The following is a 24,484-nucleotide window of genomic DNA, read 5'->3' on the forward strand; positions in this document are numbered from 1 at the left end:
CCACCCAGGTTGAGAGGGTTGTTAATAAGTCGTACGGTGTGTTAGCTTTTATTGGTAGAGGGATTGAGTTTAGGAGCCATGAGGTCATGTTGCAGCTATACAACACTCTGGTGCGGCCGCATTTGGAGTATTGCGTGCAATTCTGGTCGTCGCATTATAGGAAGGATGTGGAAGCATTGGAATGGGTGCAGAGGAGATTTACCAGATTGTTGCCTGGTTTGGAGGGAAGATCTTATGAGGGAAGGCTGAGGGACATGAGGCTGTTTTCGTTAGAGAGAAGAAGGTTAAGAGGTGACTTAATTGAGGCATACAAGATGATCAGAGGATTGGATAGGGTGGACAGTGAGAGCCTTTTTCCTCGGATGGTGATGTCTAGCACGAGGGGACATGGCTTTAAATTGAGGGGAGATAGATATAGGACAGATGTCAGAGGTAGGTTCTTCACTCAGAGAGTAGTAAGGGTGTGGAATGCCCTGCCTGCAACAGTAGTGGACTCGCCAACATTAAGGGCATTCAAATGGTCATTGGATAAGACATATGGACGATAAGGGAATAGTGTAGATGGGCTTTAGAGTGGTTTCACAGGTCAGCGCAACATCGAGGGCCGAAGGGCCTGTACTGCGCTGTAATGTTCTATGTTCCCCTCCCTCTGTCTCTCCCTCCCCTCCCTCTGTCTCTCCCTCCCCTCCCTCTGTCTCTCCCTCCCCCCCCTCCCTCGGTCTCTCCCTCCCCCCCCTCCCTCGGTCTCTCCCTCCCTCCTGCCATCTCTCCCTCCCTCCCTCCTTCCGCCTCTGCCTCCCGTCCTCCCACCCTCTGTCTCTCCCTCCCTCGCTCTGTCTCTCCCACCCTCCGTCCGTCAGTCCCTCCTTCTCCCTCTGTCCCACTCCCTCCGTCTCTCTCACCCCTCTCCCTCTCCCTCTCCTCCCTCTTCAATCCTGGGACCTTGTGCAAACTTCACCCCAAACCTGGTTAGGCCCCGCCCCCGCCGCTCCGCGCGTTCCGATTGGTTGTAATCTTTGGGAGGAGGTGGTCCTTTCGCCTGATTGGCGGATGGTTTGGCCAATGGGAGGCCGCTGGCTCACTGGCAATTGTGTGAAATGAACCAGTCAGCGCGCGCGCTCGGCAGCTACATTGTTGCAAAAAGTTCGCGAGGATCCGGAAAAGTTGCTGAAAGAAAAGGTGAGGAAAGTGAGAAAAAGAGAGATAGAGAGGGGGAAGAGGGAGGGAGAGGGGGAAGGGGACGAGAGAGGAGGGAGGGAGGGGGGGGACGAGAGAGGAGGGAGGGAGGGGGGGGACGAGAGAGGAGGGAGGGAGGGGGGGGACGAGAGAGGAGGGAGGGAGGGGGGGGACGAGAGAGGAGGGAGGGGGGGGGACGAGAGAGGAGGGAGGGGGGGGGGACGAGAGAGGAGGGAGGGGGGGGGGACGAGAGAGGAGGGAGGGGGGGGACGAGAGAGGAGGGAGGGGGGGGGACGAGAGAGGAGGGAGGGGGGGGACGAGAGAGGAGGGAGGGGGGGGACGAGAGAGGAGGGAGGGGGGGACGAGAGAGGAGGGAGGGGGGGACGAGAGAGGAGGGAGGGAGGGGGGGGACGAGAGAGGAGGGAGGGAGGGGGGGGACGAGAGAGGAGGGAGGGGGGGGGACGAGAGAGGAGGGAGGGGGGGGGACGAGAGAGGAGGGAGGGGGGGGGACGAGAGAGGAAGGAGGGAGGGGGGGGGACGAGAGAGGAGGGAGGGGGGGGACGAGAGAGGAGGGAGGGGGGGACGAGAGAGGAGGGAGGGAGGGGGGGGACGAGAGAGGAGGGAGGGAGGGGGGGGACGAGAGAGGAGGGAGGGAGGGAGGGGGGGGACGAGAGAGGAGGGAGGGAGGGAGGGGGGGGACGAGAGAGGAGGGAGGGAGGGAGGGGGGGGACGAGAGAGGAGGGAGGGAGGGAGGGGGGGGACGAGAGAGGAGGGAGGGAGGGAGGGGGGGGACGAGAGAGGAGGGAGGGAGGGGGGGGACGAGAGAGGAGGGAGGGAGGGGGGGGGACGAGAGAGGAGGGAGGGAGGGGGGGGACGAGAGAGGAGGGAGGGAGGGGGGGGGACGAGAGAGGAGGGAGGGAGGGGGGGGGACGAGAGAGGAGGGAGGGAGGGGGGGGACGAGAGAGGAGGGAGGGAGGGGGGGGGACGAGAGAGGAGGGAGGGAGGGGGGGGACGAGAGAGGAGGGAGGGAGGGGGGGGACGAGAGAGGAGGGAGGGAGGGGGGGGACGAGAGAGGAGGGAGGGAGGGGGGGGACGAGAGAGGAGGGAGGGAGGGGGGGGACGAGAGAGGAGGGAGGGAGGGGGGGGACGAGAGAGGAGGGAGGGAGGGGGGGGACGAGAGAGGAGGGAGGGAGGGGGGGGACGAGAGAGGAGGGAGGGAGGGGGGGGACGAGAGAGGAGGGAGGGAGGGGGGGGACGAGAGAGGAGGGAGGGAGGGGGGGGACGAGAGAGGAGGGAGGGAGGGGGGGGACGAGAGAGGAGGGAGGGAGGGGGGGGACGAGAGAGGAGGGAGGGAGGGGGGGACGAGAGAGGAGGGAGGGAGGGGGGGGACGAGAGAGGAGGGAGGGAGGGGGGGGACGAGAGAGGAGGGAGGGAGGGGGGGGACGAGAGAGGAGGGAGGGAGGGGGGGGACGAGAGAGGAGGGAGGGGGGGGACGAGAGAGGAGGGAGGGGGGGGACGAGAGAGGAGGGAGGGGGGGGACGAGAGAGGAGGGAGGGGGGGGACGAGAGAGGAGGGAGGGGGGGGACGAGAGAGGAGGGAGGGGGGGGACGAGAGAGGAGGGAGGGGGGGACGAGAGAGGGAGGGAGGGAGGGAGGGGGGGCGAGAGAGGGAGGGAGGGAGGGGGGGCGAGAGAGGGAGGGAGGGAGGGAGGGGGGGCGAGGGAGGGAGGGAGGGAGGGAGGGGGGGCGAGAGAGGGAGGGAGGGAGGGGGGGCGAGAGAGGAGGGAGGAAGGGAGGGGGGGCGAGAGAGGAGGGAGGGAGGGAGGGGGGGCGAGAGAGGAGGGAGGAAGGGAGGGGGGGCGAGAGAGGAGGGAGGGAGGGAGGGGGGGCGAGAGAGGAGGGAGGAAGGGAGGAAGGGAGGGGGGGCGAGAGAGGAGGGAGGGAGGGAGGGGGGGCGAGAGAGGAGGGAGGCAGGGAGGGGGGGCGAGGGAGGCAGGGAGGGGGGGGCGAGAGAGGAGGGAGGGAGGGAGGGGGGGACGAGAGAGGAGGGAGGGGGGGGACGAGAGAGGAGGGAGGGGGGGGACGAGGGAGGGGGGGACGAGGGAGGGGGGGGACGAGGGAGGGGGGGGACGAGAGAGGAGGGAGGGGGGGACGAGAGAGGAGGGAGGGGGGGACGAGAGAGGAGGGAGGGGGGGACGAGAGAGGAGGGAGGGGGGGAGGGGGGGCGAGAGAGGGAGGGAGGGAGGGGGGGCGAGAGAGGGAGGGAGGGAGGGAGGGGGGGCGAGAGAGGGAGGGAGGGAGGGAGGGGGGGCGAGAGAGGGAGGGAGGGAGGGAGGGGGGGCGAGAGAGGGAGGGAGGGAGGGAGGGGGGGCGAGAGAGGGAGGGAGGGAGGGAGGGGGGGCGAGAGAGGGAGGGAGGGAGGGAGGGGGGGCGAGAGAGGGAGGGAGGGAGGGAGGGGGGGCGAGAGAGGGAGGGAGGGAGGGGGGGCGAGAGAGGAGGGAGGAAGGGAGGGGGGGCGAGAGAGGAGGGAGGGAGGGAGGGGGGGCGAGAGAGGAGGGAGGCAGGGAGGGGGGGCGAGGGAGGCAGGGAGGGGGGGCGAGAGAGGCAGGGAGGGGGGGCGAGAGAGGAGGGAGGGAGGGAGGGGGGGCGAGAGAGGAGGGAGGGAGGGGGGGCGAGAGAGGAGGGAGGGAGGGAGGGGGGACGAGAGAGGAGGGAGGGGGGGGGACGAGAGAGGAGGGAGGGGGGGGACGAGAGAGGAGGGAGGGGGGGGGACGAGAGAGGAGGGAGGGGGGGGACGAGAGAGGAGGGAGGGGGGGGACGAGAGAGGAGGGAGGGGGGGACGAGAGAGGGAGAGAGGGAGGGAGGGAGGGAGGGGGGGCGAGAGAGGAGGGAGGGAGGGAGGGGGGGCGAGAGAGGAGGGAGGGAGGGAGGGGGGGCGAGAGAGGAGGGAGGGAGGGGGGGCGAGAGAGGAGGGAGGGAGGGAGGGGGGGGAGCGGGAGGGAGGGAGGGAGGGGGAGCGAGAGAGGAGGGAGGGCGAGAGAGGAGGGAGGGCGAGAGAGGAGGGAGGGCGAGAGAGGAGGGAGGGCGAGAGAGGGGGGAGGGAGGGGGAGGGAGGGGGAGGGAGGGAGGGAGGGGGAGGGAGGGGGGGGCGGAGAGAGAGAGAAGGGAGGGGGAGGGAGGGAGGGAGGGGGGGCGGAGAGAGAGAGAGGAGGGGGGGAGGGAGGGAGGGAGGGAGGGGGGGCGGAGAGAGAGAGAGGAGGGGGGGCGAGAGGGGAGGGAGGGGGGGCGAGAGAGGAGGGAGGAAGGAGGGGCGAGAGAGGAGGGAGGGAGGGGGGGCGAGAGAGGAGGGAGGGAGGGGGGGCGAGAGAGGAGGGAGGGAGGGGGGGCGAGAGAGGAGGGAGGGAGGGGGGGCGAGAGAGGAGGGAGGGGGGGCGAGAGAGGAGGGAGGGAGGGGGGGCGAGAGAGGAGGGAGGGAGGGGGGGCGAGAGAGGAGGGAGGGAGGGGGGGGCGAGGGAGGGAGGGGGGGGGGCGAGGGAGGGGGGCGAGGGAGGGGGGCGAGGGAGGGGGGCGAGGGAGGGGGGCGAGGGAGGGGGGCGAGGGAGGGGGGCGAGGGAGGGGGAGGGAGGGAGGGTGGGAGGGGGGGCGAGGGAGGGTGGGAGGGGGGGCGAGGGAGGGGGGGGCGAGGGAGGGGGGGCGAGGGAGGGGGGGCGAGGGAGGGGGGGCGAGGGAGGGGGGGCGAGGGAGGGGGGGCGAGGGAGGGGGGGCGAGGGAGGGGGGCGAGAGAGGAGGGAGGGAGGGAGGGGGGGCGAGATAGGAGGGAGGGAGGGAGGGGGGGCGAGAGAGGAGGGAGGGAGGGGGGGGGCGAGAGAGGAGGGAGGGAGGGAGGGGGGGGCGAGAGAGGAGGGAGGGAGGGGGGGCGAGAGAGGAGGGAGGGAGGGAGGGGGGGCGAGAGAGGAGGGAGGGAGGGAGGGGGGGCGAGAGAGGAGGGAGGGAGGGAGGGGGGGCGAGAGAGGAGGGAGGGAGGTAGGGGGGGGCGAGAGAGGAGGGAGGGAGGGGGGGGCGAGAGAGGAGGGAGGGAGGGGGGGGCGAGAGAGGAGGGAGGGAGGGGGGGGCGAGAGAGGAGGGAGGGAGGGAGGGGGGGGCGAGAGAGGAGGGAGGGGGGGCGAGAGAGGAGGGAGGGAGGGGGGGGCGAGAGAGGAGGGAGGGAGGGGGGGGCGAGAGAGGACGGAGGGAGGGGGGGCGAGAGAGGAGGGAGGGGGGGCGAGAGAGGAGGGAGGGAGGGAGGGGGGGCGAGAGAGGAGGGAGGGAGTGGGGGGGGCGAGAGAGGAGGGAGGGAGGGGGGGGGGCGAGAGAGGAGGGAGGGAGGGGGGGGCGAGAGAGGAGGGAGGGAGGGGCGAGAGAGGAGGGAGGGGGGGCGGGGGGGGCGAGAGAGGAGGGAGGGGGGCGAGAGGAGGGAGGGAGGGAGGGGGGGAGAGAGAGGAGGGAGGGAGGGGGGGGCGAGAGAGGAGGGAGGGAGGGGGGGCGAGAGAGGAGGGAGGGAGGGGGGGCGAGAGAGGAGGGAGGGAGGGAGGGAGGGGGGGCGAGGGAGGGGGGGGGGCGAGAGAGGAGGGAGGGAGGGAGGGGGGGGCGAGAGAGGAGGGAGGGAGGGAGGGGGGCGAGAGAGGAGGGGGGGAGGGAGGGAGGGAGGGAGGGGGGGCGGAGAGAGAGAGAGGAGGGGGGGCGAGAGGGGAGGGAGGGGGGGCGAGAGAGGAGGGAGGAAGGGGGGGCGAGAGAGGAGGGAGGGAGGGGGGGCGAGAGAGGAGGGAGGGAGGGGGGGCGAGAGAGGAGGGAGGGAGGGGGGGCGAGAGAGGAGGGAGGGGGGGCGAGAGAGGAGGGAGGGAGGGGGGGGCGAGAGAGGAGGGAGGGAGGGGGGGCGAGAGAGGAGGGAGGGAGGGGGGGGCGAGGGAGGGAGGGGGGGGGGCGAGGGAGGGGGGCGAGGGAGGGGGGCGAGGGAGGGGGGCGAGGGAGGGGGGCGAGGGAGGGGGGCGAGGGAGGGGGAGGGAGGGAGGGTGGGAGGGGGGGCGAGGGAGGGTGGGAGGGGGGGCGAGGGAGGGTGGGAGGGGGGGCGAGGGAGGGGGGGCGAGGGAGGGGGGGCGAGGGAGGGGGGGCGAGGGAGGGGGGGCGAGGGAGGGGGGGCGAGGGAGGGGGGGCGAGGGAGGGGGGCGAGAGAGGAGGGAGGGAGGGAGGGGGGGCGAGATAGGAGGGAGGGAGGGAGGGGGGGCGAGAGAGGAGGGAGGGAGGGGGGGGGCGAGAGAGGAGGGAGGGAGGGAGGGGGGGGCGAGAGAGGAGGGAGGGAGGGGGGGCGAGAGAGGAGGGAGGGAGGGAGGGGGGGCGAGAGAGGAGGGAGGGAGGGAGGGGGGGCGAGAGAGGAGGGAGGGAGGGAGGGGGGGCGAGAGAGGAGGGAGGGAGGTAGGGGGGGGCGAGAGAGGAGGGAGGGAGGGGGGGGCGAGAGAGGAGGGAGGGAGGGGGGGGCGAGAGAGGAGGGAGGGAGGGGGGGGCGAGAGAGGAGGGAGGGAGGGAGGGGGGGGCGAGAGAGGAGGGAGGGGGGGCGAGAGAGGAGGGAGGGAGGGGGGGGGCGAGAGAGGAGGGAGGGAGGGGGGGGCGAGAGAGGACGGAGGGAGGGGGGGGCGAGAGAGGAGGGAGGGGGGGCGAGAGAGGAGGGAGGGAGGGAGGGGGGGCGAGAGAGGAGGGAGGGAGTGGGGGGGGCGAGAGAGGAGGGAGGGAGGGGGGGGGCGAGAGAGGAGGGAGGGAGGGGGGGGCGAGAGAGGAGGGAGGGAGGGGCGAGAGAGGAGGGAGGGGGGGCGGGGGGGGCGAGAGAGGAGGGAGGGGGGCGAGAGGAGGGAGGGAGGGAGGGGGGGGAGAGAGAGGAGGGAGGGAGGGGGGGGCGAGAGAGGAGGGAGGGAGGGGGGGCGAGAGAGGAGGGAGGGAGGGGGGGCGAGAGAGGAGGGAGGGAGGGAGGGGGGGGCGAGGGAGGGGGGGGGGCGAGAGAGGAGGGAGGGAGGGAGGGGGGGGCGAGAGAGGAGGGAGGGAGGGAGGGGGGCGAGAGAGGAGGGAGGGAGGGAGGGGGGCGAGAGAGGAGGGAGGGAGGGAGGGAGGGGGGGCGAGAGAGGAGGGAGGGAGGGAGGGGGGGGCGAGAGAGGAGGGAGGGAGGGGGGGCGAGAGAGGAGGGAGGGAGGGGGGCGAGAGAGGAGGGAGGGAGGGGGGGCGAGAGAGGAGGGAGGGAGGGGGGGCGAGAGAGGAGGGAGGGAGGGGGGGCGAGAGAGGAGGGAGGGAGGGGGGGTGAGAGAGGAGGGAGGCAGGGAGGGCGAGAGAGGAGGGAGGGAGGGCGAGGGAGGGAGGGAGGGAGAGGGAGCAAGGGGGGAGAGAGGGAGCAAGGGGGGAGAGAGAGAGATGGGGGAGAGAGAGAGAGAGAGAGAATGGGGAGAGAGAATGGGGGGGAGAGAGAGAGAGAGAGAGAGAGAATGGGGGAGAGAGAGAGAGAGAATGGGGGAGAGAGAGAATGGGGGAGAGAGAGAGAGAGAATGGGGGAGAGAGAGAGAGAGAATGGGGGAGAGAGAGAGAGAGAATGGGGGAGAGAGAGAGAGAATGGGGGAGAGAGAGAGAGAATGGGGGAGAGAGAGAGAGAATGGGGGAGAGAGAGAGAGATGGGGGAGAGAGAATGGGGAGAGAGAATGGGGGAGAGAGAGAGAGAGAGAATGGGGGAGAGAGAGAGAGAATGGGGGAGAGAGAGAGAGAGAGAATGGGGAGAGAGAGAGAGAATGGGGGAGAGAGAGAGAGAATGGGGGAGAGAGAGAGAGAATGGGGAGAGAGAGAGAGAATGGGAGAGAGAGAGAGAGAATGGGGGGAGAGAGAGAATGGGGGAGAGAGAGAGAGAGAATGGGGGAGAGAGAGAGAGAATGGGGGAGAGAGAGAGAGAATGGGGGAGAGAGAGAGAGAGAATGGGGGAGAGAGAGAGAGAGAATGGGGGAGAGAGAGAGAATGGGGGAGAGAGAGAGAGAATGGGGGAGAGAGAGAGAGAATGGGGGAGAGAGAGAGAATGGGGGAGAGAGAGAGAATGGGGGTGGGGGAGAGAGAATTGTGGGGGGGAGAGAGAAGGGGGGAGAGAGAGAGAGAAGGGGGGGAGAGAGAGAGCGCGAGGGGGAGAGAGAGAGAGCGCGCGCGCGAGGGGGTAGAGAGAGAGGGAGCGAGGGGGTAGAGAGAGAGCGAGGGGGTAGAGAGAGAGCGCGAGGGGGGGAGAGAGAGAGAGCGAGGGGGGGAGAGAGAGAGAGCGAGGGGGGGAGAGAGAGAGAGCGAGGGGGGGAGAGAGAGAGAGCGAGGGGGGGAGAGAGAGAGAGCGAGGGGGGGGAGAGAGAGAGAGCGAGGGGGGGAGAGAGAGAGAGCGAGGGGGGGAGAGAGAGAGAGCGAGGGGGGAGAGAGAGAGCGAGGGGGGAGAGAGAGAGAGCGAGGGGGGAGAGAGAGAGAGCGAGGGGGGAGAGAGAGAGAGCGAGGGGGGAGAGAGAGGGAGTGCTGCACTGTCAGAGAGTCAGTACTGAGGGAGTGCCGCACTGTCAGAGAGTCAGTACTGAGGGAGTGCCGCACTGTCAGAGGGTCAGTACTGAGGGAGTGCCGCACTGTCAGAGGGTCGGTACTGATGGAGTGCTGCACTGTCAGAGGGTCAGTACTGAGGGAGTGCCACACTGTCAGAGGGTCAGTACTGAGGGAGTGCCTCACTGTCAGAGGGTCAGTACTGAGGGAGTGCCGCACTGTCAGAGAGTCAGTACTGAGGGAGTGCCGCACTGTCAGAGGGTCAGTACTGAGGGAGTGCCGCACTGTCAGAGGGTCAGTACTGAGGGAGTGCCGCACTGTCAGAGGGTCAGTACTGAGGGAATGCCGCACTGTCAGAGGGTCAGTACTGAGGGAGTGCCTCACTGTCAGAGGGTCAGTACTGAGGGAGTGCCTCACTGTCAGAGAGTCAGTACTGAGGGAGTGCCGCACTGTCAGAGAGTCAGTACTGAGGGAGTGCCGCACTGTCAGAGGGTCAGTACTGAGGGAGTGCCGCACTGTCAGAGAGTCAGTACTGACGGAGTGCCGCACTGACAGAGGGTCAGTACTGAGGGAGTCCCGCACTGTCAGAGGGTCAGTACTGAGGGAGTGCTGCACTGTCAGAGGGTCAGTACTGAGGGAGTGCCGCACTGTCAGAGGGTCAGTACTGAGGGAGCGCCGCACTTTCAGAGGGTCAGTACCGAGGGAGTGCTGCACTGTCAGAGGGTCAGTACTGAGGGAGTGCCGCACTGTCAGAGGGTCAGTACTGAGGGAGTGCCGCACTGTCAGAGGGTCAGTACTGAGGGAGTGCCGCACTGTCAGAGGGTCAGTACTGAGGGAGTGCTGCACTGTCAGAGGGTCAGTACTGAGGGAGTGCCGCAGTGGGTGATTGTAAACGAACGGGGACATCTACCCAGCGCCCAGTCCAATATTTATACCTCAATCACCATCACAAAAACAAATTGTCTGATCGTTATTCTGTGTTCTTTGTGTTTTGTGTGAGATTTTGCTGTGCTCAAACTGACTGCTTCAGTTCCACATTTCAACAGTGACTCCACTTGGCTGCAAAGTGCTTTCTGACGTTCAGTGGTCATGACAGCTGTTTTTATGCAAGTCTTTCACTGTAATTCACTCGAAGGTAGACCTTCAGCAGCATTTGAAACGCTGCAGCTTCCAAAGCTACGGACCAAGTGGTGGGAATGGGATTAGAATCGGTAAATGCTTGATGGCTGACACCGACCCATTGAGCCAGGCGGCCTCTTTCTGTGCTGTGTGAATGTGAGTCCCTGACGGTGAATTATTGGGATTTACTTGCTGCCAGAATTGCTATCACAAGCTGGGCCTCATTATAGAAAAACTGCGGTGCTCAGAGTTTCAAATTGTTTCAACATTCAAAGTTTTCTTTGCTGAAGAATTCTGGAAAATGTTCACCTCTCCCACTGCCCCGCTTCATCAAGAGTTTGGAAATATTTTCCTCACCGACTAACAGTTTCCATAGTCTGTGATGTTTTATAATTTCAGCCCTTTGTGTTCGGGGAAATCAGCCCAGTTTCCTGCTCCCACCAAACTTGCTCACGTTGGAAAAATGATAGTGAGGCCAGGGAATGCTGCACTCATTCCCGACAGGAGTCCAGAGATATTGTCCTCGTGCTCAATTCTCTACACCTTCTCCCTTTCACTTTTGCAGATATTGGAAATGATTTAATCCTTATTTACTTTCCTTGACAAATCAGGATCCCAAATTCGGGTGGCACAGTGGTTAGCTCTGCTGCCTCACTGCTCCAAGGACCCGGGTTTGATTCCGACCTCGAGTAACTATCTGTGTGAAGTCTGCACTTTCTCCCCGTGTGTGCGTGGGTTTCCTCCGGGTGCTCCGGTTTCCTCTCACAGTCCAAAGACCTGCAGGTTAGGTGTATTGGCCATGCTAATATTGTCCAAAAAGTTAGGTGGGGTTACAGGGATCGGAGCGGGGTATTTGGCCTAGGTAGAGTGCTCTATTGGAGCAGGGGCCAGTGCAGACCCAATGGGCCGAATGGCCTCCTTCTGCAGTGTGGGGATTCTCTGCTCTCAGATCCAATATTTCTTATTTATACCACTTGATGTTCTCTGATATTGAACATTGAGATTTCAATCCAGTTGGGTTCGTCACCGACCTGGATCAGGGCATATCATAGAATTTACAGTGCAGAAGGAGGCCATTCGGCCCATCGAGTCTGCACCGGCTCTTGGAAAGAGCACCCTACCCAAGGTCAACACCTCCACCCTATCCCCATAACCCAGTAACCCCACCCAACACCAAGGGCAATTTTGGACACTAAGGGCAATTTATCATGGCCAATCCACCTAACCTGCACATCTTTGGACTGTGGGAGGAAACCGGAGCACCCGGAGGAAACCCACGCAGACACGGGGAGAACGTGCAGACTCCGCACAGACAGTGACCCAAGCCGGAATCGAACCTGGGACCCTGGAGCTGTGAAGCAATTGTGCTATCCACAATGCTACCGTGCTGCATATAGGTGCAATGAAGTTCCCATTTAACATCAGATCGTTTTCCTTATTTTTATATTTCCATTGTAAATGGCTTTGACAATATTGTATTGAATCTGGCCATGTAAACATGTCATGATGTAATTACATCCTCTTGCCAGTGGTGGAGCTGCAGTCTGCACTGCAGAGAAAGACTTTCCAACTTTGAAAGTTGAAAAGAACAGCCTCCTGTACAAATACATTGGAGGAATTTTTTATCAAAACTGTGCTGATACCGTAATTTTACACTTCAATTAAAAATCGGAGTGGCAGTCAGTGTAGAATGGAATTGATGTGAGCGGGGTAACCTTTGATGCCTGGCCTCTGACTGGCACAGGAGTTAGACTGCTGGATGAGTGAAGAGGCTGATAGTTCAGAATTTGGTCTCTTTAAACGGAAAAAGCCAATCCCAGCATCACAGCAAATCTTGGGGATGAAAAGATATTTTAGTAAAAAAAGATGAGGAGGATTTACCAGTGATAGGCACAAGCTGAGATTTGAAGTGGCCAAGAGCTTGCCAGTTGTACGTCGTTTGCAGATTGAATCCACTTGTACATGGTGAGGAGTCTGAGATGGTTCATGTGGAGATGAGGATTGAAGACAAAGTTGAGCGGAATATTAACCACAATTAGCTGAGACAGAGTACTTTGTGATTAGGGATTGGTGGTTGATGTTTGTTGTTTTGCAATGTGGGTGTTTTTTTGTTCCTTATCGATTTACCTTGAACTAAAGGGACTTTACCCCATTCCTACCTGTTGTCAGTTTACTTTTGCTTGTTGAATGTCAGTTACACTGGATCACAAACTTGGCTGGAAATCTCACCCAGCCATTTTGTTTTGCTCACCTTAATCGACACAATCCTCCATCTTAAAGAAGAGATGGTTTCTCTCTTCCTGTTTGTGTCAGTGACTGCATTGATTCCCGCAGATACAACAGTGCAACATTTGACAGTGGGACTGGCTCCCTCTGGCAGTCTGCAAGGGTTAACCCCCACTCCTGTTTGAATCGAATATGCATTTTCTTCTGGTACAGAATCTGTGGAATGAACATCATTTCCACCAGTTCATTGTACACGCAGAAAACATCCATTTTTAAGTTCTGACGTGAGTCTGGAGCTGGGTTGTGAGCTCGCGGTTAGAGTTACTGACCCGTGAGTGGAGCTGGGTTGTGAGCTCGCGGTTAGAGTTACTGACCAGTGAGTGGAGCTGGGTTGTGAGCTCGGGGTTAGAGTTACTGACCGGTGAGTGGAGCTGGGTTGTGAGCTCGCGGTTAGAGTTACTGACCCGTGAGTGGAGCTGGGTTGTGAGCTCGCGGTTAGAGTTACTGACCAGTGAGTGGAGCTGGGTTGTGAGCTCGGGGTTAGAGTTACTGACCGGTGAGTGGAGCTGGGTTGTGAGCTCGTGGTTAGAGTTACTGACCCGTGAGTGGAGCTGGGTTGTGAGCTCGGGGTTAGAGTTACTGACCGGTGAGTGGAGCTGGGTTGTGAGCTCGTGGTTAGAGTTACTGATACCCGGTGAGTGGAGCTGGGTTGTGAGCTCGTGGTTAGAGTTACTGACCGGTGAGTGGAGCTGGGTTGTGAGCTCGTGGTTAGAGTTACTGACCGGTGAGTGGAGCTGGGTTGTGAGCTCGTGGTTAGAGTTACTGACCGGTGAGTGGAGCTGGGTTGTGAGCTCGTGGTTAGAGTTACTGACCGGTGAGTGGAGCTGGGTTGTGAGCGCGTGGTTAGAGTTACTGACCGGTGAGTGGAGCTGGGTTGTGAGCTCGCGGTTAGAGTTACTGACCGGTGAGTGGAGCTGGGTTGTAAGTACGCGGTTAGAGTTACTGACCGGTGAGTGGAGCTGGGTTGTGAGCTCGTGGTTAGAGTTACTGACCGGTGAGTGGAGCTGGGTTGTGAGCTCGCGGTTAGAGTTACTGACCGGTGAGTGGAGCTGGGTTGTGAGAGTGGAGCTGGGTTGTGAGCTCGTGGTTAGAGTTACTGACCGGTGAGTGGAGCTGGGTTGTGAGCTCGTGGTTAGAGTTACTGACCGGTGAGTGGAGCTGGGTTGTGAGCTCGTGGTTAGAGTTACTGACCGGTGAGTGGAGCTGGGTTGTGAGCTCGTGGTTAGAGTTACTGATACCCGGTGAGTGGAGCTGGGTTGTGAGCTCGTGGTTAGAGTTACTGACCGGTGAGTGGAGCTGGGTTGTGAGCGCGTGGTTAGAGTTACTGACCGGTGAGTGGAGCTGGGTTGTGAGCTCGTGGTTAGAGTTACTGACCGGTGAGTGGAGCTGGGTTGTGAGCGCGTGGTTAGAGTTACTGACCGGTGAGTGGAGCTGGGTTGTGAGCTCGCGGTTAGAGTTACTGACCGGTGAGTGGAGCTGGGTTGTGAGCTCGTGGTTAGAGTTACTGACCGGTGAGTGGAGCTGGGTTGTGAGCGCGTGGTTAGAGTTACTGACCGGTGAGTGGAGCTGGGTTGTGAGCTCGTGGTTAGAGTTACTGACCGGTGAGTGGAGCTGGGTTGTGAGCTCGCGGTTAGAGTTACTGACCGGTGAGTGGAGCTGGGTTGTGAGCTCGTGGTTAGAGTTACTGACCAGTGAGTCTGGACACAGTTACTGGGGGTGCTGCTCTCCACGTGGAACATCTCAATTTCCCATGAGAGATTTCCTTGGCAGTGACCCTGGATTCAGAATTCGGTTGTATTGGGAAACACAGGAGGGAGGTAGAGGACGGGGTTGGGGTACATGGAGGGGGGGGACAAGAGACGGGCTAGTCATGATATACATCAGCATATCATGGTGCAATCACACACACACTGACACACTGCTGGACATACAGTAGGACCAACCAGCATACACAACATCGCAGCCAATCACCAGTGAGAGCACACGCACTATAAAGACAGGGGACACCAGAGTTCCCGCTCATTCTAGCAGCAGCCGGCTCAGAGCACAGAGCTCACGGCCTGCCTCTCAGACATTCACCATGTGCTGAGTGCCTCACCCAGATAGTGATGGGACTGGGTCCACAGATAAGCTGGTAATGCACGTACCCAAGCTTACAGTATGTTATTACAGTTGAGTTGTTAATCAAATCGAGTTACACCATCTCCAGCCGTGTTGACCTGTTTGGAGACCAGAACATCCAACACGACAGGGGTGAGAAAGACAGGGGCAGTAGACCGAGAGATAAAATAATTGATCAGACCTAGCCTGGTCCCATTCAGCCACGTGAGCACTTCATTTCCTTTTGATGAAGAGAGATTAATGACAGGTTGAGCAAACTGGTTTGTACATTGTGGACCTCATGGGACCCAAACAATATGACAACAACAAGGATGAAAAGATCTGACGAGAATTAGGAACTTGCATTTAAAATAATGTCACAGTTGTGTTTCCATGAGCGACAAGTTGTAAGATTTGGGTTTATTTAAATGCTCTGCAGCCAACAGCTGCCGCTGTCTGTGCTTCCCCCTTGGTATCATGTGCTTGGAAACTCTAAACCTTTGCAAATCGTGTAGGAGGTTCTGCTTTTGTCGTGTTTTTGAACAGCAACCAACATGTCGTTTCTATCTCTCAAACTGCACTCGCCTGCAGCTGAGTGTGTATCACGTCCCCGAGGAGTGGTGTCTGATGTGGGTGGGTGGCTGCACATGGGGTGGAGGGAGGAACTGGGGAGGATCAACCTTGTAAAATGACTGATTGTACAGCCTGTGAGCCCGTGCTGGTAACCCTCAGCTTCTTCATAGACCTTAGTCTGGATATACCAGAATCATATTTTGCTTTAAAGATATTTTTGTAATATTCCACCCTGTTATTGAGGGCTTTTCAGCATCTGAATCTGACTGGGAGCGGACCAGAATCCTACTCTATCGTACTGAAACCGTCAAGACAATTTAGATTATTGGTGATTCTCTCTGGCCACTCATTAAGGAATGCTGACTCTGACTGGCACACCGTTCCTCTAGGTGCTGACTCTGACTGGCACACCGTTCCTCTAGGTGCTGACTCTCACTGGGACACAGTTCCTGAAGGTGCTGACTCTGGCCGGCACACAGTTCCTGAAGGTGCTGACTCTGACTGGCGCACAGTTCCTGAAGGTGCTGACTCTCACTGGGAGACAGTTCCTGAAGGTGCTGGCTCTCACTGGGACACAGTTCCTGAAGGTGCTGACTCTGACCGGCACACAGTTCCTGAAGGTGCTGACTCTGACTGGCACACCGTTCCTCTAGGTGCTGACTCTGACCGGCACACAGTTCCTGAAGGTGCTGACTCTGACTTGCACACAGTTCCTCAAGGTGCTGACTCTGACTGGCACACCGTTCCTCTAGGTGCTGACTCTGACCGGCACACAGTTCCTGAAGGTGCTGACTCTGACTGGCACACCGTTCCTCTAGGTGCTGACTCTGACCGGCACACAGTTCCTGAAGGTGCTGACTCTGACTTGCACACAGTTCCTGAAGGTGCTGACTCTGACTTGCACACAGTTCCTCAAGGTGCTGACTCTGACTGGCACACCGTTCCTCTAGGTGCTGACTCTGACCGGCACACAGTTCCTGAAGGTGCTGACTCTGACTTGCACACAGTTCCTCAAGATGCTGACTCTGACTGGCACACAGTTCCTGAAGGTGCTGACTCTCACTGGGGGACAGTTCCTGAAGGAGCTGACTCTGACTGGCACACAGTTCCTGAAGGTGCTGACTCTAACTGGGACACAGTTCCTGAAGGTGCTGACTCTCACTGGGACACAGTTCCTGAAGGTGCTGACTCTCACTGGGACACAGTTCCTGAAGGAGCTGACTCTGACTGGCACACAGTTCCTGAAGGTGCTGACTCTAACTGGGACACAGTTCCTGAAGGTGCTGACTCTCACTGGGACACAGTTCCTGAAGGTGCTGACTCTCACTGGGACACAGTTCCTGAAGGTGCTGACTCTGACTGGCACACCGTTCCTCTAGGTGCTGACTCTGACCGGCACACAGTTCCTGAAGGTGCTGACTCTGACTGGCACACCGTTCCTCTAGGTGCTGACTCTGACCGGCACACAGTTCCTGAAGGTGCTGACTCTGACTTGCACACAGTTCCTCAAGGTGCTGACTCTGACTGGCACACAGTTCCTGAAGGTGCTGACTCTCACTGGGACACAGTTCCTGAAGGAGCTGACTCTGACTGGCACACAGTTCCTGAAGGTGCTGACTCTAACTGGGACACAGTTCCTGAAGGTGCTGACTCTCACTGGGACACAGTTCCTGAAGGTGCTGACTCTCACTGGGACACAGTTCCTGAAGGTGCTGACTCTGACTGGCACACCGTTCCTCTAGGTGCTGACTCTGACCGGCACACAGTTCCTGAAGGTGCTGACTCTGACTGGCACACCGTTCCTCTAGGTGCTGACTCTGACCGGCACACAGTTCCTGAAGGTGCTGACTCTGACTTGCACACAGTTCCTCAAGGTGCTGACTCTGACTGGCACACAGTTCCTGAAGGTGCTGACTCTCACTGGGGGACAGTTCCTGAAGGTGCTGACTCTCACTGGGACACAGTTCCTGAAGGAGCTGACTCTGACTGGCACACAGTTCCTGAAGGTGCTGACTCTAACTGGGACACAGTTCCTGAAGGTGCTGACTCTCACTGGGACACAGTTCCTGAAGGTGCTGACTCTCACTGGGACACAGTTCCTGAAGGTGCTGACTCTGACTGGCACACCGTTCCTCTAGGTGCTGACTCTGACCGGCACACAGTTCCTGAAGGTGCTGACTCTGACTGGCACACCGTTCCTCTAGGTGCTGACTCTGACCGGCACACAGTTCCTGAAGGTGCTGACTCTGACTTGCACACAGTTCCTCAAGGTGCTGACTCTGACTGGCACACAGTTCCTGAAGGTGCTGACTCTCACTGGGGGACAGTTCCTGAAGGTGCTGACTCTCACTGGGACACAGTTCCTGAAGGAGCTGACTCTGACTGGCACACAGTTCCTGAAGGTGCTGACTCTCACTGGGACACAGTTCCTGAAGGTGCTGACTCTCACTGGGGGACAGTTCCTGAAGCTGCTGACTCTCACTGGGGGACAGTTCCTGAAGGTGCTGACTCTCACTGGGCGACAGTTCCTGAAGGTGCTGACTCTCACTGGGGGACAGTTCCTGAAGGTGCTGACTCTGACTGGCACACAGTTCCTGAAGGTGCTGACTCTAACTGGGACACAGTTCCTGAAGGTGCTGACTCTCACTGGGACACAGTTCCTGAAGGTGCTGACTCTCACTGGGGGACAGTTCCTGAAGGTGCTGACTCTCACTGGGCGACAGTTCCTGAAGGTGCTGACGCTCACTGGGGGACAGTTCCTGAAGGTGCTGACTCTCAATGGGACACAGTTCCTGAAGGTGCTGACTCTCACTGGGATACAGTTCCTGAAGGTGCAGACTCTCACTGGGACACCGTTCCTGAAGGAGCTGACACTCACTGGGACACAGTTCCTGAAGGTGCTGACTCTCACTGGGGGACAGTTCCTGAAGGTGCTGACTCTCACTGGGGGACAGTTCCTGAAGACCATAAGACATAGGAGTGGAAGTAAGGCCATTCGGCCCATCGAGTCCACTCCACCATTCAATCATGGCTGATTTCAACTCCATTTACCCGCTCTCTCTCCATAGCCCTTAATTCCTCGAGAAATCAAGAATTTATCAACTTCTGTCTTAAAGACACTCAACGTCCCGGCCTCCACCGCCCTCTGTGGCAATGAATTCCACAGACCCACCACTCTCTGGCTGAAGAAATTTCTCCTCATCTCTGTTCTAAAGTGACTCCCTTTTATTCTAAGGCTGTGCCCCCAGGTCCTAGTCTCCCCTGCTAATGGAAACAACTTCCCTACGTCCACCCTATCTAAGCCATTCATTATCTTGTAAGTTTCTATTAGATCTCCCCTCAACCTCCTAAACTCCAATGAATATAATCCCAGGATCCTCAGACGTTCATCGTATGTTAGGCCTACCATTCCTGGGATCATCCGTGTGAATCTCCGCTGGACCCGCTCCAGTGCCAGTATGTCCTTCCTGAGGTGTGGGGCCCAAAATTGCTCACAGTATTCTAAATGGGGCCCAACTAATGCTTTATAAAGCTTCAGAAGTACATCCCTGCTTTTATATTCCAAGCCTCTTGAGATGAATGACAACATTGCATTTGCTTTCTTAATTACGGACTCAACCTGCAAGTTTACCTTGAGAGAATCCTGGACTAGGACTCCCAAGTCCCTTTGCACTTCAGCATTATGAATTTTGTCACCGTTTAGGAAATAGTCCATGCCTCTATTCTTTTTTCCAAAGTGCAAGACCTCGCACTTGCCCACGTTGAATTTCATCAGCCATTTCTTGGACCACTCTCCTAAACTGCCTAAATCTTTCTGAAGCCTCCCCACCTCCTCCATACTACCTGCCCCTCCACCTATCTTCGTATCATCGGCAAACTTAGCCAGAATGCCCTCAGTCCCGTTATCTAGATCGTTAATATATAAAGAGAACAGCTGTGGTCCCAACACTGAACCCTGTGGGACACCACTCGTCACCGGTTGCCATTCCGACAAAGAACCTTTTATCCCAACTCTCTGCCTTCTGCCTGACAGCCAATCGTCAATCCATGTTAGTACCTTGCCTCGAATACCATGGGCCCTTATTTTACTCAGCAGTCTCCTGTGAGGCACCTTATCAAAGGCCTTTTGGAAGTCAAGATAGATAACATCCATTGGCTCTCCTTGGTCTAACCTATTTGTTATCTCTTCAAAGAACTCTAACAGGTTTGTCAGGCACGACCTCCCTTACTAAATCCATGCTGACTTGTCCTAATCCGACCCTGCACTTCCAAGAATTTAGAAATCTCATCCTTAACGATGGATTCTAGAATCTTGCCAACAACCGAGGTTAGGCTAATTGGCCTATAATTTTCCATCTTTTTCCTTGTTCCCTTCTTGAACATGGGGGTTACAACAGCGATTTTCCAATCCTCTGGTACTTTCCCTGACTCCAGTGACTGTTGAAACATCATTGCCAACGCCTCCACTATTTCTTCAGCTATCTCCTTTAGAACTCTAGGATGTAGCCCATCTGGGTCCGGAGATTTGTCAATTTTTAGACCTCTTAGTGCTAGAGAAACTTTCTCCTTTGTGATGGCTACCATATTCAACTCTGTCCCCTGACTCTCCGGAATTGTTGGAATATTACTCATGTCTTCTACTGTGAAGACTGACGCAAAGTACTTATTCAGTTCCTCAGCTATTTCCTTGTCTCCCATCACAAAATTACCAGCGTCATTTTGGAATTGCCCAATGTCAACTTTTGCCTCCCGTTTGTTTTTAATGTATTTAAAGAAACTTTTACTATCATTCCTAATGTTACTGGCTAGCCTACCTTCATATTTGATCCTCTCTTTCCTTATTTCTCTCTTTGTTATCCTCGGTTTGTTTTTGTAGCCTTCCCAATCTTCTGACTTCCCACTACTCTTTGCCACATTATAGGCTTTCTCTTTTGCTTTGATGCATTCCCTGACTTCCTTTGTCAGCCATGGCTGCTTAATCCCCCCTCGGATAACCTTTCTTTTCTTTGGGATGAACCTCTGTACTGTGTCCTCAATTACACCCAGAAACTCCTGCCATTGCTGTTCTACTGTCTTTCCCACTAGGCTCTGCTCCCAGTCGATTTTCGTCAGTTCCTCCCTCATGCCCCTGTAGTTACCTTTATTTAACTGTAACACCTTTACATCTGATTCTACCTTCTTTCTTTCAAATTGGAGATTGAATTCTACCATATTATGATCACTGCCTCCTAAGTGCTCCCTTACTTTAAGATCTTTAATCAAGTCTGGCTCATTACATAACACTAAATCCAGAATGGCCTGTTCCCTCGTGGGCTCCATCACAAGCTGTTCAAAAAAGCCCTCCTGTAAACATTCAATGAATTCCCTTTCCTTGGGTCCATTGGCAGCATTATTTACCCAGTCCACCTGCATATTGAAGTCCCCCATGATCACTGTGACCTTACCTTTCTGACATGCACTTTCTATTTTGTGGTGCATTTTGTGCCCCCGATCCTGACCACTGTTAGGAGGCCTGTACATAACTCCCATTATGGTTTTTTTTGCCTTTGTGGTTCCTCAACTCTACCCACACAGACTCCACATCATCCGACCCCATGTCGTTTAGTGCTATTGATTTAATTTCATTCCTAATTAACAAGGCAACCCCGCCCCCTCTGCCCACCTCTCTTTTCGATAGGTTGTGAATCCCTGGATGTTTAAATGCCAGTCCTGAACCCCCTGCAACCATGTCTCTGTGATGCCTACCACATCATACCTGCCAGTCACAATCTGGGCCACAAGCTCATCTACCTTGTTCCGTACACTGCGCGCATTTAAATACAGCACCTTTAATTCTCTATTGACCGTCCCTTTTTGTTTTCTTAGTGTGGTGGACCTTGGTTTACTGAGTCTTTCCATACACTGTGTCATATTTTGTGGGATGGGGACTATTGTAACCTCTCCTGAGTTCTGTCTTTTCGTGCTTTTTTGTATTCCTAAGCAGCTACGCTTCCCACTGATTACTTCACCTCTTGGTTCCCTGACTTTCCCTTCCCCCCAATCTTTAGTTTAAAGTCCTATTGACCACCCTATTTACTCTTTTCGCCAGAACACTGGTCCCAGCTCGGTTCAGGTGGAGACCATCCCAACGATATAGGTCCCCCCTGTCCCAAAACTGATGCCAGTGTCCCATGAAAAGGAACCCCTCATTCCCACACCATTCTTTCAGCCACGTGTTAACTTCCCTTATTCTTGCCTCCCTATGCCAATTTGCAAGTGGCTCGGGCAATAATCCGGAGATTATGACCCTTGAGGACCTGTTTTTTAATTTAAATCCTAGCTCTTTATAATCTCTAAACAGGTCCTCTTTCCTAGACTTGCCTATTTTGTTGGTACCGACATGGACCACAACAACTGGATCCTCCCCCTCCCTCTCCAGTATCCTTTCAAGCCGGTCAGAGATGTCCCGCACCCTAGCACCGGGCAGGCAACGTACCATGCGGGACTCTTTATCCTGCTCACAAAGGATACTATCTATCCCCCTGATAATAGAATCCCCTACAACTACAACTTGCCTATTTACTCCCTCCCCTTGAATGGCCTGCTGAACCATGGTGCCTTGGTCAGCTGATTCATCCTTCCTGCAGCCCTGTTCGCCATCCACACAGGGAGCAAGTGCCTCATACCTGTTGGACAGGGTCAAGGGCTGAGGCTCCTGAGTTCCTGACTGCTGGTTCCCTTTACCTGCCTGACTTGCAGTCACACCCTGCTGTCCCTGGCCTCTGGCAGGATTTAAACTACTTACTCTGACAGGTGTGACTGCCTCCTGGGACACAGTGTCTAGGTAAGTCTCCCCCTCCTGGATGTGCCTCAGTGTTTGAAGCTCAGACTCCAGCTCATCAACTCTGAGCCGGAGCTCTTCGAGCAGCCAACACTTACTGCAGATGTGGTCGCTGCAGCTCGCAATGAGATCTGCCAGCTCCCACATCAAGCAGCTCAAGCACATCACCTGACCAGCCATCACTAATTAATTAATTAGTTTAATTTAAGTTTATGGTGGGGGCAGCTTCAGCCAATCAGACACTACCCTGCACTTTTAACTGAAAAACAGCACAATTAGATTAACCACTTACCTTTCCTGGTTACCTCACTGCACCAAACTAGCAAATTCTCACTGTCTGTATCTCTCTCACTCCGGCTATGTTTCCTTGACCTGTGCAATGCTAATAATATAATATAATAATGCTAATAATAATATAATATGGCACTTCCCTCACACCAATGGGTCTTATTATTAGGTTAGAGGAGGAGGGCGGGTGGGAGACACTACACGTGTAGTGTCTCGGGTTTCCTCTCCACCAGAATTTATTGGTTGGGGGGGGGGGGGGGGGGGGGGGGTCTTCACAGAAGTCCGCGGGTCGAAAAAAAATAAAACAGAAAATAAGTGTTTATTTTAAAAAGGAGAAACGTACCTCCCAGAAATCACTTGCGCTCTGCTCCCGCTGAAATCGACTGGCCTGCTCCTGTGAAGGTAAGTGTTTTTAAAGGAGAAACTTACCTCCCAGAAATCACTTGCGCACTGCTCCCGCTGAAATCGACTGAAGGTGCTGACTCTCACTGTGATAGTTCGTAATCCAGTCTGAGCTAGAAAGAATTTTGATTTACCCGGACTTTGAGGTTTCGGGGGGGCGGGTGAGAGGGAAGGAAAGTGTAGTTAAGGCCACAATCCGATCAGCCATGATCTTATTAATTTCTCTTATTTCTTATGATTTGCCCTCTCTCTCCCCCAGCCTGATGGTTCTTTCTCAGTGCTGAGGAAGCTTAGTGTGTTAGACTGAACCTGGTTCCCATGAAATGAAACTGAGGTTCCTCGAGTCAGCGGGAGATGAGGGGGAGGAACTGTGCCAGGGGTCGGGAGAATAATGTCCCTTTTCCCTTCCCCCGTCTGGTTATTGGTGTTGGTCTGGTTTACCTATTCTCCTGTCTTTTGAGTTTGATTGAGTCCAGACAGGATGTTTGTTACCAAGAACAATGTACCGGTCGGCTGCTGCCTGCCCTCGAGCAGCTGTGAGCTCAGCATCTCCACTTACAGTAAAATGGAATTGATTAACTGCTGCCAGGACTGAGTGAAGGAATAGAATTTCTCTGCTTTTGTACAAGTGCGTTGAACTGTAGCACTCTTCTACATTTCAATTAGTCGCTGGTCTGGGAAACTGAATTAGTAAATGTCAAACTCCTGATCATAAATTCTTCCAAATCTCAAGATTTGGACTCCGCTGTTATTTATTTCCGTGTTGATCTCGGCCGCGCCTGACCTTTGCCCTCCATAATTCATTGGATCCCGAAGCCAGCCTGGGGTCCTTTCTAAAATCGGCTAGACGCAGCCACCTGAGCAATGGAGAGTGCAGGGCTCGGCTGAGTTTGGGTATCTGAATAACGCTATTTCCAAACTAGGATTGGAAAAATACTGCTAAAAAATTACAACTCCCTAGTTTCTCTTTCTGGGTCTAGAAACCCGTTAACCTGGACAGATTTGTGCCACACCTTTCGCAACATTGTTAAGCCCCAAAGCTCTCTACAGATAATCACAGAATCCCCATAGTGTAGAAGAAGTCATTTGGCCCATCGAGCTGACACTGACCCTCTGAACGGACACCCTTCCAAGGCCCGCTCCCCACCCTATCCCAGTAACCCCATAACCCCACCTAACCTTTTGGAAGCTAAGGGGCAATTTATCGCGGCCAATCCACCTGACCTGCACATCTTTGGACTGTGGGAGCACCCGGAGGAAACCCACGCAGACACGGGGAGAACGTGCAGACTCCACACAGTCACCCGAGGCTGGAATTGAACCCGGGTCCCTGCCGCTGTGAGGCAGCAGTGCTAACCACTGCTCAACGCTAATGAGCTTTAGGTGTGTGGTCCATGTTAAAATGTTGCAAACTGAGCAGCCAATTTGCATTTGGTAACCTACAATAAACAGGATGTGGGACTTCATTTATAACACTTCCGAGAGTCGATTATAGTGAGAAGTCGTACAACACCAGGTTAAAGTCCAACAGGTTCACTTGGAATCACGAGCTTTCGGAGCATAGCTCCTCCATCAGGTGACACGGTAGCACAGTGGTTCGCACTGTTGCTTCACAGCTGCAGGATCCCAGGTTCGATTCCCGGCTGGGTCACTGTCTGTGCGGAGTCTGCACGTCCTCCCCGTGTCTACGTGGGTTTCCTCCGGGTGCTCCGCTTTCCTCCCACGGTCCAAAGATGTGCAGGTTAGGTGGATTGGCCACGATAAATTGCCCTTGGTGTCCAAAAGGTGCAGACTCGATGGGCTGAATGGCCTCCTGCACTGTAAATTTTCTGATTCTATGAAGAGATTCTGTGACACAAACACAGCATGTATAGACAAAGCCAATGATGCAAGACGATACTTTGAATGTGACTCTTTGCAGGTAATTCTGTCTTTACAGGTCCAGACGGTGCGACTGGAGATAGGGATAATCACAGGTTAAAGAGGTGGGAATTGTCTCAAACCAGGACAGTTGATAGGATTTCATAAGCCCAGGCCAGATGGTGGGGGGTGGGGGTGAATGTAATGCGACATGAATCCAAGGTCCTGGTTGAGGCCGTACTCGTGTGCGGAACTTGGCTATCAGTTTCTACTCTGTGTTCTAGTGGGTTGACCTGCC

At 57.2% G+C, this 24,484-nt stretch overlaps 1 long non-coding RNA gene across 1 annotated transcript in view; it reads left to right on the forward strand.

Annotated features, from left to right (window-relative positions):
- Positions 1 to 1,071: 1,071 nt before the first annotated feature.
- Positions 1,072 to 24,484, forward strand: part of LOC140403800 (uncharacterized) — a 30,523-nt gene continuing 7,110 nt past the window's right edge. The window contains exon 1 of the long non-coding RNA XR_011938419.1: positions 1,072 to 1,179. This is a non-coding gene — a long non-coding RNA (uncharacterized lncRNA). The remainder of the gene's footprint in view (positions 1,180 to 24,484) is intronic.

This window comes from Scyliorhinus torazame, chromosome 29 (genome assembly GCF_047496885.1).
Source record: "Scyliorhinus torazame isolate Kashiwa2021f chromosome 29, sScyTor2.1, whole genome shotgun sequence".
Classification (NCBI taxonomy): Eukaryota; Metazoa; Chordata; class Chondrichthyes; order Carcharhiniformes; family Scyliorhinidae; genus Scyliorhinus; species Scyliorhinus torazame.